The sequence below is a fragment of the Prunus dulcis genome, chromosome 2, assembly GCF_902201215.1.
Source record: "Prunus dulcis chromosome 2, ALMONDv2, whole genome shotgun sequence".
Lineage (NCBI taxonomy): Eukaryota > Viridiplantae > Streptophyta > Magnoliopsida > Rosales > Rosaceae > Prunus > Prunus dulcis.
The window spans coordinates 3,818,865-3,830,876 of record NC_047651.1 but is presented as its reverse complement, the minus strand read 5'-3'; the positions used below and the strand labels follow the sequence as shown (position 1 = coordinate 3,830,876).

The 12,012-nt window shown below is 38.3% G+C and overlaps 1 pseudogene across 1 annotated transcript; it reads right to left on the bottom strand.

The window, feature by feature from the left end:
- Positions 1 to 391: 391 nt before the first annotated feature.
- On the bottom strand, positions 392 to 6,674 carry LOC117617510 (annotated as a pseudogene). The gene is made up of 3 exons (XR_004584350.1): positions 5,214 to 6,674; positions 1,380 to 1,399; positions 392 to 1,019 (listed from the first exon to the last, which is right to left on the bottom strand). The product of XR_004584350.1 is annotated as a dynamin-related protein 4C-like (transcript).
- Between the last annotated feature and the right edge of the window lie 5,338 nt (positions 6,675 to 12,012).

The following is a 12,012-nucleotide window of genomic DNA, read 5'->3' as shown; positions in this document are numbered from 1 at the left end:
GACTGCAAGAACTTTGACACTGATGGTGCTCGATTTAGCCACCCACAGCTAACTAGATGAAGATGGTAGCAAAATCGTTTACATGGATTAAACATGCTAGCTGGTTAGAACCCACTTAAAAACAAAATGTGTTCTTAACTGAGTAGAAACAAAATCAGCATCCACAAGATTATAAGCAAAACGCGATCTTAATTACGTAGAAACAGATATGTTACACACAGGATGAGCAACCAGGTACATGATAAACAAAATGTGCCCTTAGTTAAGCAGAAACAGATCATCCACACAGGACTCACAAAATGTCTGCGGTAACTAGAAAGTGGCCATCATTTAACTACATACTAATAACTAGAAATTAACAGAACATTGATCATTATAGCTATCCCACAAGTTAACCAGCATAAGTATCCATGATCTTACCAACCACCTCCTTAGAATCCTTGAGCTTTTTGATGCTCTTGTTGAGCTTCTAGCGCTTGACTGCAACTGATGGAGCTTCCTCCAGCATCCTCTCAATCCCAACGCCGTGATTTGCTCCCATTAACTCACAACCAATCTCCAACTCCATTTCTTTGTTCACAAGGTTTGCAACAGTCAGCTGCAAATGCAAGGCCATGCAATCAACCAACCTTCTCAGAACAACCTTCCAATACGCAGTCATCCGCATTTTCAAGTCAAAAGGTTGAGATAGATCAACATGAGTGTGCTTCCTTAGACCTTCAAATTCAATCTCCCCAATACCCTCTATGTCCATCTTAGAGGGCCGTTGCTCATCCTTCAAGACTCCATCTATGAATGCCTTCTGTTTTTTCATGAGCCTATTCCATTCAGATACATATTCAGGATTACACGTGAAATCTGTACGTTTCTCCATTTCCACAATCTCCAAGATCCAGCTGTTTGACCTTTCTTTCATCTTGGATATAAGATTATGGCCAGCTCTTCTGGTAGCCATATGAAGATGATAATAGCCTTGTGTGTCATGCATTAACACAGAAATCACCACATCCCCAATATTGCTAAAATATGAAAACTATGAGAGAATATTTGTTTGTGGGAATTTTCTGTGTATTCTTCTCCTTATAGGAGGTCATATTTATAATACAACAAAACCTGAATGGGCAAGTAAATAATAAATTCCTAAATCTATTTGCAGTAGGAAATCAGGAATTAAAGTAAATCAATTACAATTATAATAGGAATTCTTGGTGTGAAAGGAAAGTAAGTCAATATCCACAAGTCACGCCAACACTCCCCCTCACGTTGGTGCATAGATGTCGCCAATGCCGAACTGATCTAGTGAATTGTGGAATGCTTTACTGGAAATCACCTTTGTCAAAATATCCGCCAATTGATCCTCGGATTTCACAAAAGGAAACTGAAACACTTTAGCCTCAAGCTTTTGTTTCATGAAGTGTCGATCCACTTCAACATGTTTAGTACGATCATGCTGAACCGGATTCTGTGCAATGGTTATAGCAGCCTTGTTGTCACAAAAGAGATTCATTGTGGATGTAGGTTTATACCCAAGTTCAGTAAACAACTTTCTTAACCAAAGAAGTTCACAAATCCCTTTAGTCATGCCTCTGAACTCGGCTTCTGCACTAGATAAAGCTACTACATTCTGTTTCTTGCTTCTCCATGTCACCAAATTACCTCCCACAAATGTGAAGTAACCCGATGTGGATTTTCTATCTGTTACATTACCTGCCCAATCTGCATCTGAATAACCATCAATATTTAGATGAACATGCTTTGAGAACATAAGTCCTTTTCCAGGTGCAGACTTCAAATATCTAAGTATCCGAAGAACTGCATTCATATGGTCTTCACTTGGAGAGTGCATAAATTGACTGACTACGCTCACCGCATAAGCAATGTCTGGTCGAGTATGTGACAAATAGATCAATCTTCCCACTAACCTTTGGTATCTTTCTTTGTTAGTTAGAACTTGATCCGGATATTCTCCAAGATGATGATTCTGAACAATAGGAGTGTCTGCAGGTTTGCAATCTAGCATTCATGTGTCTGTCAACAAGTCCAAGACATATTTCCTTTGAGAGAGAAATATGCCTTGCTGCGATCGAGCCACCTCAATTCCCAAGAAATACTTGAGTCCACCTAGATCCTTCATCTCAAACTCAGTAGCCAAATAGTCTTGTAGCTGTGATATTTCCTGTTTATCATTCCCAGTAATAATCATATCATCAACATAGATTATTAATGCTGTTACCTTCCCTTTTCGATGTTTCAAGAACAGAGTATGATCAGAGTTGCACTGTTTGAAACCATTGTTCTTCATTGCCATGGTGAGCCGTCCAAACCATGCACGTGGTGATTGTTTCAATCCATACAATGCTTTTCGTAACCTGCAAACTATTCCAGTCTGAGTAGTATTATATCCAGGAGGAATGTCCATGTACACCTCCTCCGTGAGTTTGCCATGTAGAAAAGCATTCTTTACATCAAACTGGTGTAATGGCCAATCCAAATTAGCTGCAAGGGACAATAAGACTCTGACGGTGTTTAACTTTGCAACTGGAGCAAAGGTTTCTTCATAGTCTATACCATAGGTCTGTGTGTACCCTTTTGCCACAAGTCTTGTCTTGTATCGCTTGATAGATCCATCTGCATTGTGTTTTATAGTAAACACCCATCTACATCCGATAGTCTTTTTTCCTCGGGGTATAGTCTCCAATGTCCAAGTCTGATTTTTCTCAAGGGCTTTCATCTCCTCTTTTATAGCTTGGACCCGCTTAGGATCTTTCAATGCTTCAGAGACCTTGGTTGGAATATGGATAGCAGACAACTGATGCACAAAAGCCTTGATTGGTTCAGACAGCTTCTCAGTGGATACATGATTTGCAATTGGATACTTGGATGTCTTGCCAATATCAGGTGAATAACGGTTTGGTGGCTTCCCACGATTTTGCCTGAAAGGTAATTGATATCCAATAGTTTTATCATCTAAATGCACAAGTCTAGTAGGAGTAGTTACCTCAAGGATATTATCAGGAGATTGGTCTGTTGGTACTGTTGAGTTAGAGGGGGGGTCTTCATCTTGTTGTTCTGTATTGTCTGTAGGTGTGAGACTCGGATCAGAAATATCTTCACATGGATCAGGTGGGTCAGGCAATTGATCGCTATGAATGAGCGATTGGTCGCTTTTCGACAAAGAGTAATCTCGTGCTCCAGACTAGGAATGATCAATCATTTCTGTACAAAGGAGAATTTCTTTATTTTCCAATTTGTTCCAATTATGCTCTTCACTTCGTATCTCCCCCTGAAGTGTAGAATTGGATGATGGGTCATGGAAGAACAGCTCAGATTCCAGAAAGGTCACATCCAAAGTGACATAGGTTCGTTGGGTAGGAGGGTGATAACAGCGGTAGCCTTTCTGATGAGTGGCATAACCCACAAAACACAACGAAGCGCACATGGATCAAGTTTGCTACGTTGATTTTTGTGGAGATGAACGAAAGCCACACATCTAAAGATTCGGGGTGTGAGTACCAAAACAGAAGGTAGAGGTCTGTGTTGTGCAAGCACCTGTAAGGGAGTTTTAAAGGTCAGTACACCAGAAGGCATGCGGTTGATCAGATGAACTACGGTGACAATAGCATCATCCCAGTGATGGCGAGGAACATGAGCGCCAATCAGAAGTGCTCGGGCGGTTTCAAGAAGATGTCGATTCTTTTGTTCAGCAACACCATTTTGTTGTGGTGTCTGAGGACAAGTCGTCTCATGGATAATTCCATGTTGTTGGAAATAAGTCTGAAAGTCATGATTGACAAATTCTCCACCATTGTCTGAGCGAAGAATCTGGATTTGAGCATTAAATTGAGTTTTCATCTGTTTGTGGAAGGACTGAAAAAAGGAAAACACTTCGTTTTTATTCTTCAGCAAATAAAGCCATGTCATCCGTGTACAATCATCGATGAATGTGACAAACCATCGAACACCAGAAGGAGCAGTGATAGGAGAAGGTCCCCGGACATCAGAATGAATTAACGTAAATGGAGTAGTACACTTGTTCGTACTCAACGGGTAGGGCACACGGTGACTCTTGGCCAAAATACAAGTATCACATGTGAAGTCGGAGTCCTTGAAACCTGAGAATAAATCTGGTATAAGATGCTTCATATAACTAAAAGACGGATGTCCCAATCGATGGTGCCACAACCAGATTTGCTTTTGTTTGCTATCAAAGGGATGTGTCACGCTGTTAGCCATGCCGGGACTGAAGTCATCGACATAATATAGCCCCCCTCTCTTAGTACCACGACCAAGAATCTCCTTAGTGTGAATATCTGAAGCAAACAAAAACTCGGGTAAATGAGTACACAACAATTCAATTGTTCAGTAAGCTGACTAACTGACAACAATTTAGTGGATAAAGATGGAACAAGTAAAGTATTAGCCAGTGTGAGAGAGGATGAGAGTGCAACAGTGCCAGCCCCTGTCACAGGATAAGTAACACCATTGGCATTTGCAATACAGGTTCGTCGAGGTTGTGTAGTATTTAGAAAATCATCAGGATCAAACATCATATGATCAGTTGCACGGGAATCAATTATCCAGCTCATGGAATCAATCTCATCGGAAGTGTGGAATCCATAACCAGTACCATTACTGATCATGTTGCATTGTCCTCGATCTGTAAGAGTAGCCCACCAATTGGGGTAGCCATGCTATTTAAAACAAGTCTCACAAGTGTGTCTCGGATCACCACAATATGCGCAATCTGGTCCATGTGTCGGGGTCGTTAGTCGAGAAGTCATAATCTGTGCAGCGGAAGATGCATAGGATACAGGTTGAGTAGGAATTGGGATCGGAATCTGAGCCTGAGTCTGGGCCAGAGTCAGAGTCAAAATCGAGATCAGGGTCTGAATCAGAGACAAATTCGGGGTTGGGGTCATCATCGGAGTGGGGGTCGGGGTCGTCTTCGGAGTCGGGGTCGAGGTCGTCATCGTTATGGTCGGGGTCGGGGTCGGGGTCGTCAAAAGAGGATCTGATTCTGGATCAGGTTCGGGGTCAAAGTCTGCATCTGTAGGAGCGGAGCCATCTGGGCACTCAACTCAACGATAGTTGGTGGAGAATGAGAGAAGGAGTCAGTGGTGCTACCTCCATGAGGGTTGAAAAAATCATCAACCCCCATAGCAGGGTGGGAGTTTGAAACTTAGAATTCTTGATCAGGAAATTCAATATCCAACAAACCTAATGGGTATACTTGAAATTCCCCTCACTTTTCCCTGCAAAATAGAAAGACATTGTGGGGAAGAAAATTGGGAAGACTAATATCTTTCGCTTCTTCCAAAACCTTAATCTCCTCCGTTAAGAAGTTACTTTTGGGATCACTTTCATTGGCCTTATGAAGTTCATCAGCATACTGATTGAGCATTTCTACAAGCCTGGCCGTGCAATGCATGTGCTTTTCATTTTGGTACTCGTCAAATTCTCCTCTAATAAGAATTTTCCTAAGTGATTCTTTGGACACTCCAATGATGTTGATGAAAGCTGTCATGGCATCAGCAACAGATGACAATTTCTTTGGCATTTTGTCGAGCTCTGAAAGGCAGGAACTCAGCTTGTCATTAATTTTCTTAACAATATCCGGCAAGTTTCTAGCTATGCTAGAGGCTTGAATTTGAACCAACTTTTGGGCCAAAACATGAATTCCAACTATAGATTCGTCAATCCTGGAAAGCAGAGGATGAGTTTGAAATAGTTGGTCAGAAATAGCTAGAGCTTCCTTATACGTCTCACCTCCAATCGGGTTCCTTACGCGGACATAACCAAGACCAATATTGACTTCATCAGTTGTAACCTTATCTAGCAGTCCCTCTGGTGCTTTATCAACCATTGTAACCACAGCCAGAGTCCTCTCACCAGTTTTATCCACACTCTGTGACATCCTAATCGATTCACAAGTAGTAAAATCCACAGTCGCAGACAACACATTTAAAATGATGCTCTGTTCAGGTTTTATATACTCCATCATATCCTTAATTTGGTCATAAATATTCTCAGGCTGGCCATGAACAGGAACCCTAGTGATTCCAGGGAGATCAACCGTGGTCAAATCAGGCACACCATTCTTTTTCACCAACAAAGTCAATAAGGTTTTAGAAATTCCCCTCCACCAGCAATGACATTAGTGCATTGATATTATCTTTTGAAATGTTGAGCTCATCAGCCTGTTTAACTCTGCCATTGTACTCCAGTGAAAGCTCTGGTTCTGCACGTGCATGGTGTTGAAGCCTCATTATGAGGGGTACCCTGGTGCAGATGCGTTGTCCACGTGGCAGACTGATTCCAGCAAGGGATTCAAGAACGCTAGATTTGCCAGATGACTGGTCTCCGACAACAACAATTGTGGGGAACTGAATGCCTTCCTCCATAACCATGAGGCTACGGAGCTTGTCAACTGCATCAAGCAAAGGACGAATTTTTTCGTTGTAAGATGACACAATGGGTGCATCCACAGCAACATTGAGAGGTACAGCAACAGCATGTTCGGCTTCAACCACTAGTGCTGCGGACGAGCCTTCATCTTCTAAAATGGTGGTGGTGGATAATTTGCTTTTTGAATCAGCTTTTGTTTGCATTCCTCCTCCTGTTTCTGACGTATTGGCAGTGGTGGCGCTTGATTTGTTTTTTTTCTTTCCTCCCATTTCTGATTATAGCTAGCATAAACAGGAATTGAGAGAGAGGAAGAGATAGAGGTATTATATATAAGTACAACACACTGAAGTCCAAAGACAAGCGTCTAGGCAGAAGCGTAGCTCTTTCTATTGAAGCATTTATCAAACTGAAGTGCAAACTGAAGTGAAAGAAGCAGTCAATTCACTTCGATAATAAATGACAAAATAGATGTGTGCTGTGGTACTTGGATATCCACAAAGTAATTAATGTTCCTAATCTTGCTCAAAATTAATACTAACTCAAGTCATGAAATTCAAGATAAGGTGCTTTACTGGAGCATTGATTCACACATTGAAACTACACATAACTCGTGTACCAAAAACATTACATGTATGATGCATGCTAAATCATCAACAAACTCCTATGGTTACATGGTGAATAAACTTGTAACTCAAGTAATTGAGAGCATTTATCTTTCATTTGAACTCCTATGTTTGAATCTACCACTCTAAATATTGCTTATATATATAAAAATATACGGTTACGTATAAAACCTGTTAACTCTTTTTTTTTTTCCCTAGAAAATTGATTGCACCTAACACTCTAATTATCGACAACTAAGTCAGTAATCCAAAATTTGCCAAGTAATGTATCCATCATTAAACCCTTTTTGTCGTAAGATAACCTCCACATCCCACAATCAAATCCTCCAATATGTCAAGGACACCCTGAGGCTGAGAAGGTGTGCCACTAGGTCATTCATCAGTACGTAATCGAAGTGACTGCTTAGTTGAAGTGTTGTTATTCGAAAGACCTAGTTTCTTTGTAACCAAAAAATACGTAGTTTAGTTTCATTGGATTGGACCAAAAAGTGGAGTGGCTAGTTTATTCGCCCTCTTTTTTTCATTTTAGTTTAAACACTTACAAACCTGTAACTGTGTCTTCAATAGCATATCTATTCCCTCTCTCCCTCGTTCCATCTGCAAACGCAATTTACTTAAGTTAGGGCATCATTAGTGGGTGGTGTATTTTTGGGAGTGTAAATCCACTTTTATATTCCATTTACACTTCCAAAGGGGGTAAATGCATTTTTTGCTCCAATTAATGGGGAAATATTTAAATCCAAAGACGTATATTCGTTTTGTTTGTGATAATTCTTTTTTTTTCTTTTTTTTTAATTTTTTCAAATTAATTTTTTTTGTGTTTGGTTTATTTTATTTTTCCAAACAAATGGACTTTAAAAAATTTAAATTTCGAGAACACATGATTTTACTTACAAACTAACTTAAAGATATATATGTAGAAAATTATAATATATTTTAAACATTTTACGGTTTTTTTTTATAATATTTTCAACTATTGGAAGTGCAATGCAAATTGCATGAAATCTAGGCCTTCCATTTCGCAGTCGTTCATCATAGAGCTGTTGAGGTTTTTCATGCACCACTTGATGTGCTCACGTCATCTACATCATTTTGTATGGTGGCTAAAGAGTGATTACAACATTCTCTCTCCCTTTTTCTTCTGTGGTTACCACCTGCAAAGGATGTAAAAAAGGATGCACATTTGCATCTAATTTTGCATCTCAACGGCTATGCATTTTTACAACCATTTTTACCTGCCCATTGTAGGTGATTCTAGCAACAAAATGTGTATATTTAGCATACACATAGCTTTATACAACACCACCAACCCCTCCCACCCCCAAGCCAAAACAAAAAGTGATGCTTTTAGGGGCGGGCATATGAATCGAAAACTCGGTCAAATAGCCCAAACAAAATCTTTGATCTGGTTTGATTTGGTTTTAGTTTTTTACTTTTTGTCACTGATTTGAAACCGAACCAAACCATTGTCTATAATTTGGTTTCGGTCCTTGATGTTGAGAATCATCGGTTTAACCAAACCAAGTTGGTGGTATTCCAAAATAATAAACATAATATTATTATAATAAATATATGGATATAATATATAATTTAAGGTATATAAAAAACTGTTTGGCACACATGCCAACACAAAATCTGGCAACATTCCTTCCAATTATGGGTGGTTGCAGTTCAGTCTAATTAGATACCAACTAGGGAGATCAATTTTAGATATCAATTTTTTATGTACTCTTTATACTTCGTTTTTGTAGGAGAATTTGATTTAAAAAAAGACTTATTACTTTATTTTTTCAATTTTCAACTTTCCGAAGCAAGTAATTGGTTTTCAAATAAAATATGACTTTTTGGTGGAGTTTTAGTACAAGACCAGTTGAAAATGAAAGCTAAGATCTTGAAGATGATTGTAGAATTTTTCTAGAATTTTTAGAGCAGCCAATGAGAGCAATATTTGAAGTTAAGTCAGCATAAGGTGCAATCCTGTCAAAATTGTGCTGTTGTGGAATAATGATTATTTGAAGACTTTCCTAATTTTTCCTCAAGGTGTACAATATATGGCTAGAAAGATAAGATAAAGATTTACAATTTACATATTTTTTCCGAAATTTCTTCGATGAGAAACAATCCCAAACGTGCATGCAAAGTAACTGACGTGTTATCCCAATCCAAGTAGGAAGAGGAGTCAATTACTTACCCATTTTGGATTTATGTTTTAATTAGGTTTTTCTTTATTTTTGGGTTGTTGTAAAAGCCCAGCTAGGGTAGGAATAGACATGTGGTATTTTACTTAAGCATGAGAAACAACTCCTTTGGACGCACGCAAAGACTAGGAGAAATTGGAGACGCCGGAAGAGTAACGTAATTGGCTACGTTTTATTTTTTCTTCCTTATGTTTTTGCTTATGCCGAATTCTATGATTATGTGTAACTAATTTTCTGTTGCTAAGGCATGATGTAGCCCTAGTATGATAATCTAGTTTTCTTATTTTACCTATCTATTGATTGCCATTTGATGTTGAATTCTTAATCACTGTGCTTAATAACTTGGTTAATTATCTTCATGCTTGATCACCATCTAGACTTTTAATTGGGTTAATCGGATGCAAATTAGAGTAAATACCATAATTAATTTGAGGCTTGCTTTTTGTGATTAGGATTTGTAATTCATTTAGGGTAAATACCATACTCTTAGGGTTCACATGCTTGTTGGCGGTTTTCACTGACCTTAATGAGTTTCTATGTGTTGATATTTGACCTAAATACCATAGTTGAATTGAATGTAGGAATATATGAGTTAGCCTAAATACCATAGGTGCTTCATGAAAAAGGAAAACTAAGCGACGACATCAAATGGTTAGTTAATAGGTGGGTGAATAAGAAGCTAGATCGGATTACTAATGGTAAATTCATTGTCCTAGTGCTTCTATCAATTTGAATTTCTCATCCTTGTGTTTAATGACTTTCTACTTGTTTTATCTTTTAATTTCGTTGTTAATTAAATCATTCTTTCAAAAAACCCTTTTGTGTTTACGTGAGTATGCTACGTGTTTAATTTCTTGTTTATATAATTAGAGTAGTTAAAATATTTTGTGAAGTAAATTAGGTTAGACTAATTGGAAGTTGAACTCAAACCTCGTGGGAATGACCTTGTATTTGCCATACTAAATTACGATTAACCTTGTGTACTTGTGAGTATAATTTGTGTTTAGACTAATCTTTATAATCTCCATTTTTCAGGTTGTCTAAAATTCACAACAATACACGAAAGCCAACAATCCAAATTCATCACCTCTGGAAGAGTCAAAACCACCTAAGCACCCATGCGAACGTAGCAAGCAATCAAAAAACAGCCATGGGAAAACACAACTCATAGCCAAACGAATAAGCAACTTGAGAAAGAAAGGAGGTGGTGCAAGCACTTGAGCAAGAGCTCTATACATCTTCCTAGTGGTATGCGAAAACTCGCATTTAAGATTGTCTGATGTATCCAAAAGGTGAGAGCGGATCATAGAGGGAGAGAGATTTTGTAGGGACTACACATAGAGAGATAAGATTGTGTAGATCTCGGCTAATGAAAATTAAAGGAGGCATTTAGCCTCAAATGTGCGAAAGCAACAACCCAAACAAGTTACCACCAAAAAATTTGGAAAGAGAAAGCAATGAAGGAGTGAGAAAGGAAGAGGGAATAAGGGGGAGAGGGAAGGAGGGGCAATGACCTCCTTCTCCCCTGGCTGATGCAGCACTGGTGGTTGCAGTCACTATGGTGTATCTCGTTATGTGTCTCGTAACTTCGAAGTCTCTTTGTTATGTTATAAATGGACCTTAGGTATATTTATAAACTCCATTTCATATAGGATTTTGTTATAATTTGAGCCCCTTATATTGGGCCTAATAGTGAAGCTCTCTTAAAATTATTGCTTACACTTGATATATTGGATGCTAATTGATTTACTAAAATAATTGTTTTAAGTTCTTATAAGATAAATAAAAAGTTATTAAATAATCTTGAAATTAATATTTAGTCCAACTTATAATTGCACCAAATATAGGTCCAGACACACACCAAACATAGGAGAAGAAGACTAAGTTCAAGCCAAAGCAAATACTTGAATTTAGTCTTGTCCAGTCCAATCCTATGTACCACACGCCCCCAAAGAGACTTGTTATAGCATATGTCAAATATCATGAATAATTAATTTAACGCTCCTCGGAATTTGGATTTCATTGTTGATAATTTGTAGAGATGAGTAGTGTATTACGTATTCTCCTAATTTCTTTAAAGTATGTGTAATGACTTAAGATCTCATATTGGAAAAATATCATATCATAGAGTGGTTTAAATGTTCATGGGCACTCTTCCCTTACAAACCAGTTTTTAGGATAAATTTCTACCCTAGGGTTCTTAACATTTGGTTAGATTAAGAATAAATCAAGTCATTGAATACTGGTAGTTGAGTGAAGGGTCTATAGAGTGGGCCAACGAGGACATTGGGTACGGAAGACTGGTTGAAGGTTATGACTCAAGATCCCCCATTGGATATATAGCATATCATAGAGTGGTTTAAGAGTTCATGGGCACCCTTTCCATACAAGCCGATTTTTAAGGGCAAGTTCTATGCATGGGTTCTTAAGAGCATGTCCACCCATGGGGTTTTGCCATGGCAAAAGGCCCCCTGGGCTGAATAAACCCCTCAACCAATGAATTCTAGCACGGCAGGACATGAGCTCTGTCAAGACTGGGCAAGCCGCCTAAAGACACTGACGTCAATGAAGAAAAAAATTGGAAAAAATTGACAAAAATTCTGAAAAATTACCACAAAATTTAATATAAAAAATTATAGATACATAGCAATTTTTTGTAATTAATCTCGTACATATAAATGAAATTAATCTCATGTGAATAGTAATTGTTATTAAGTTGTCATGTTAATGAGTGAAAAAAATTTGAAAAATTGCTATGACACATACTATTCACGTAAATAATAATC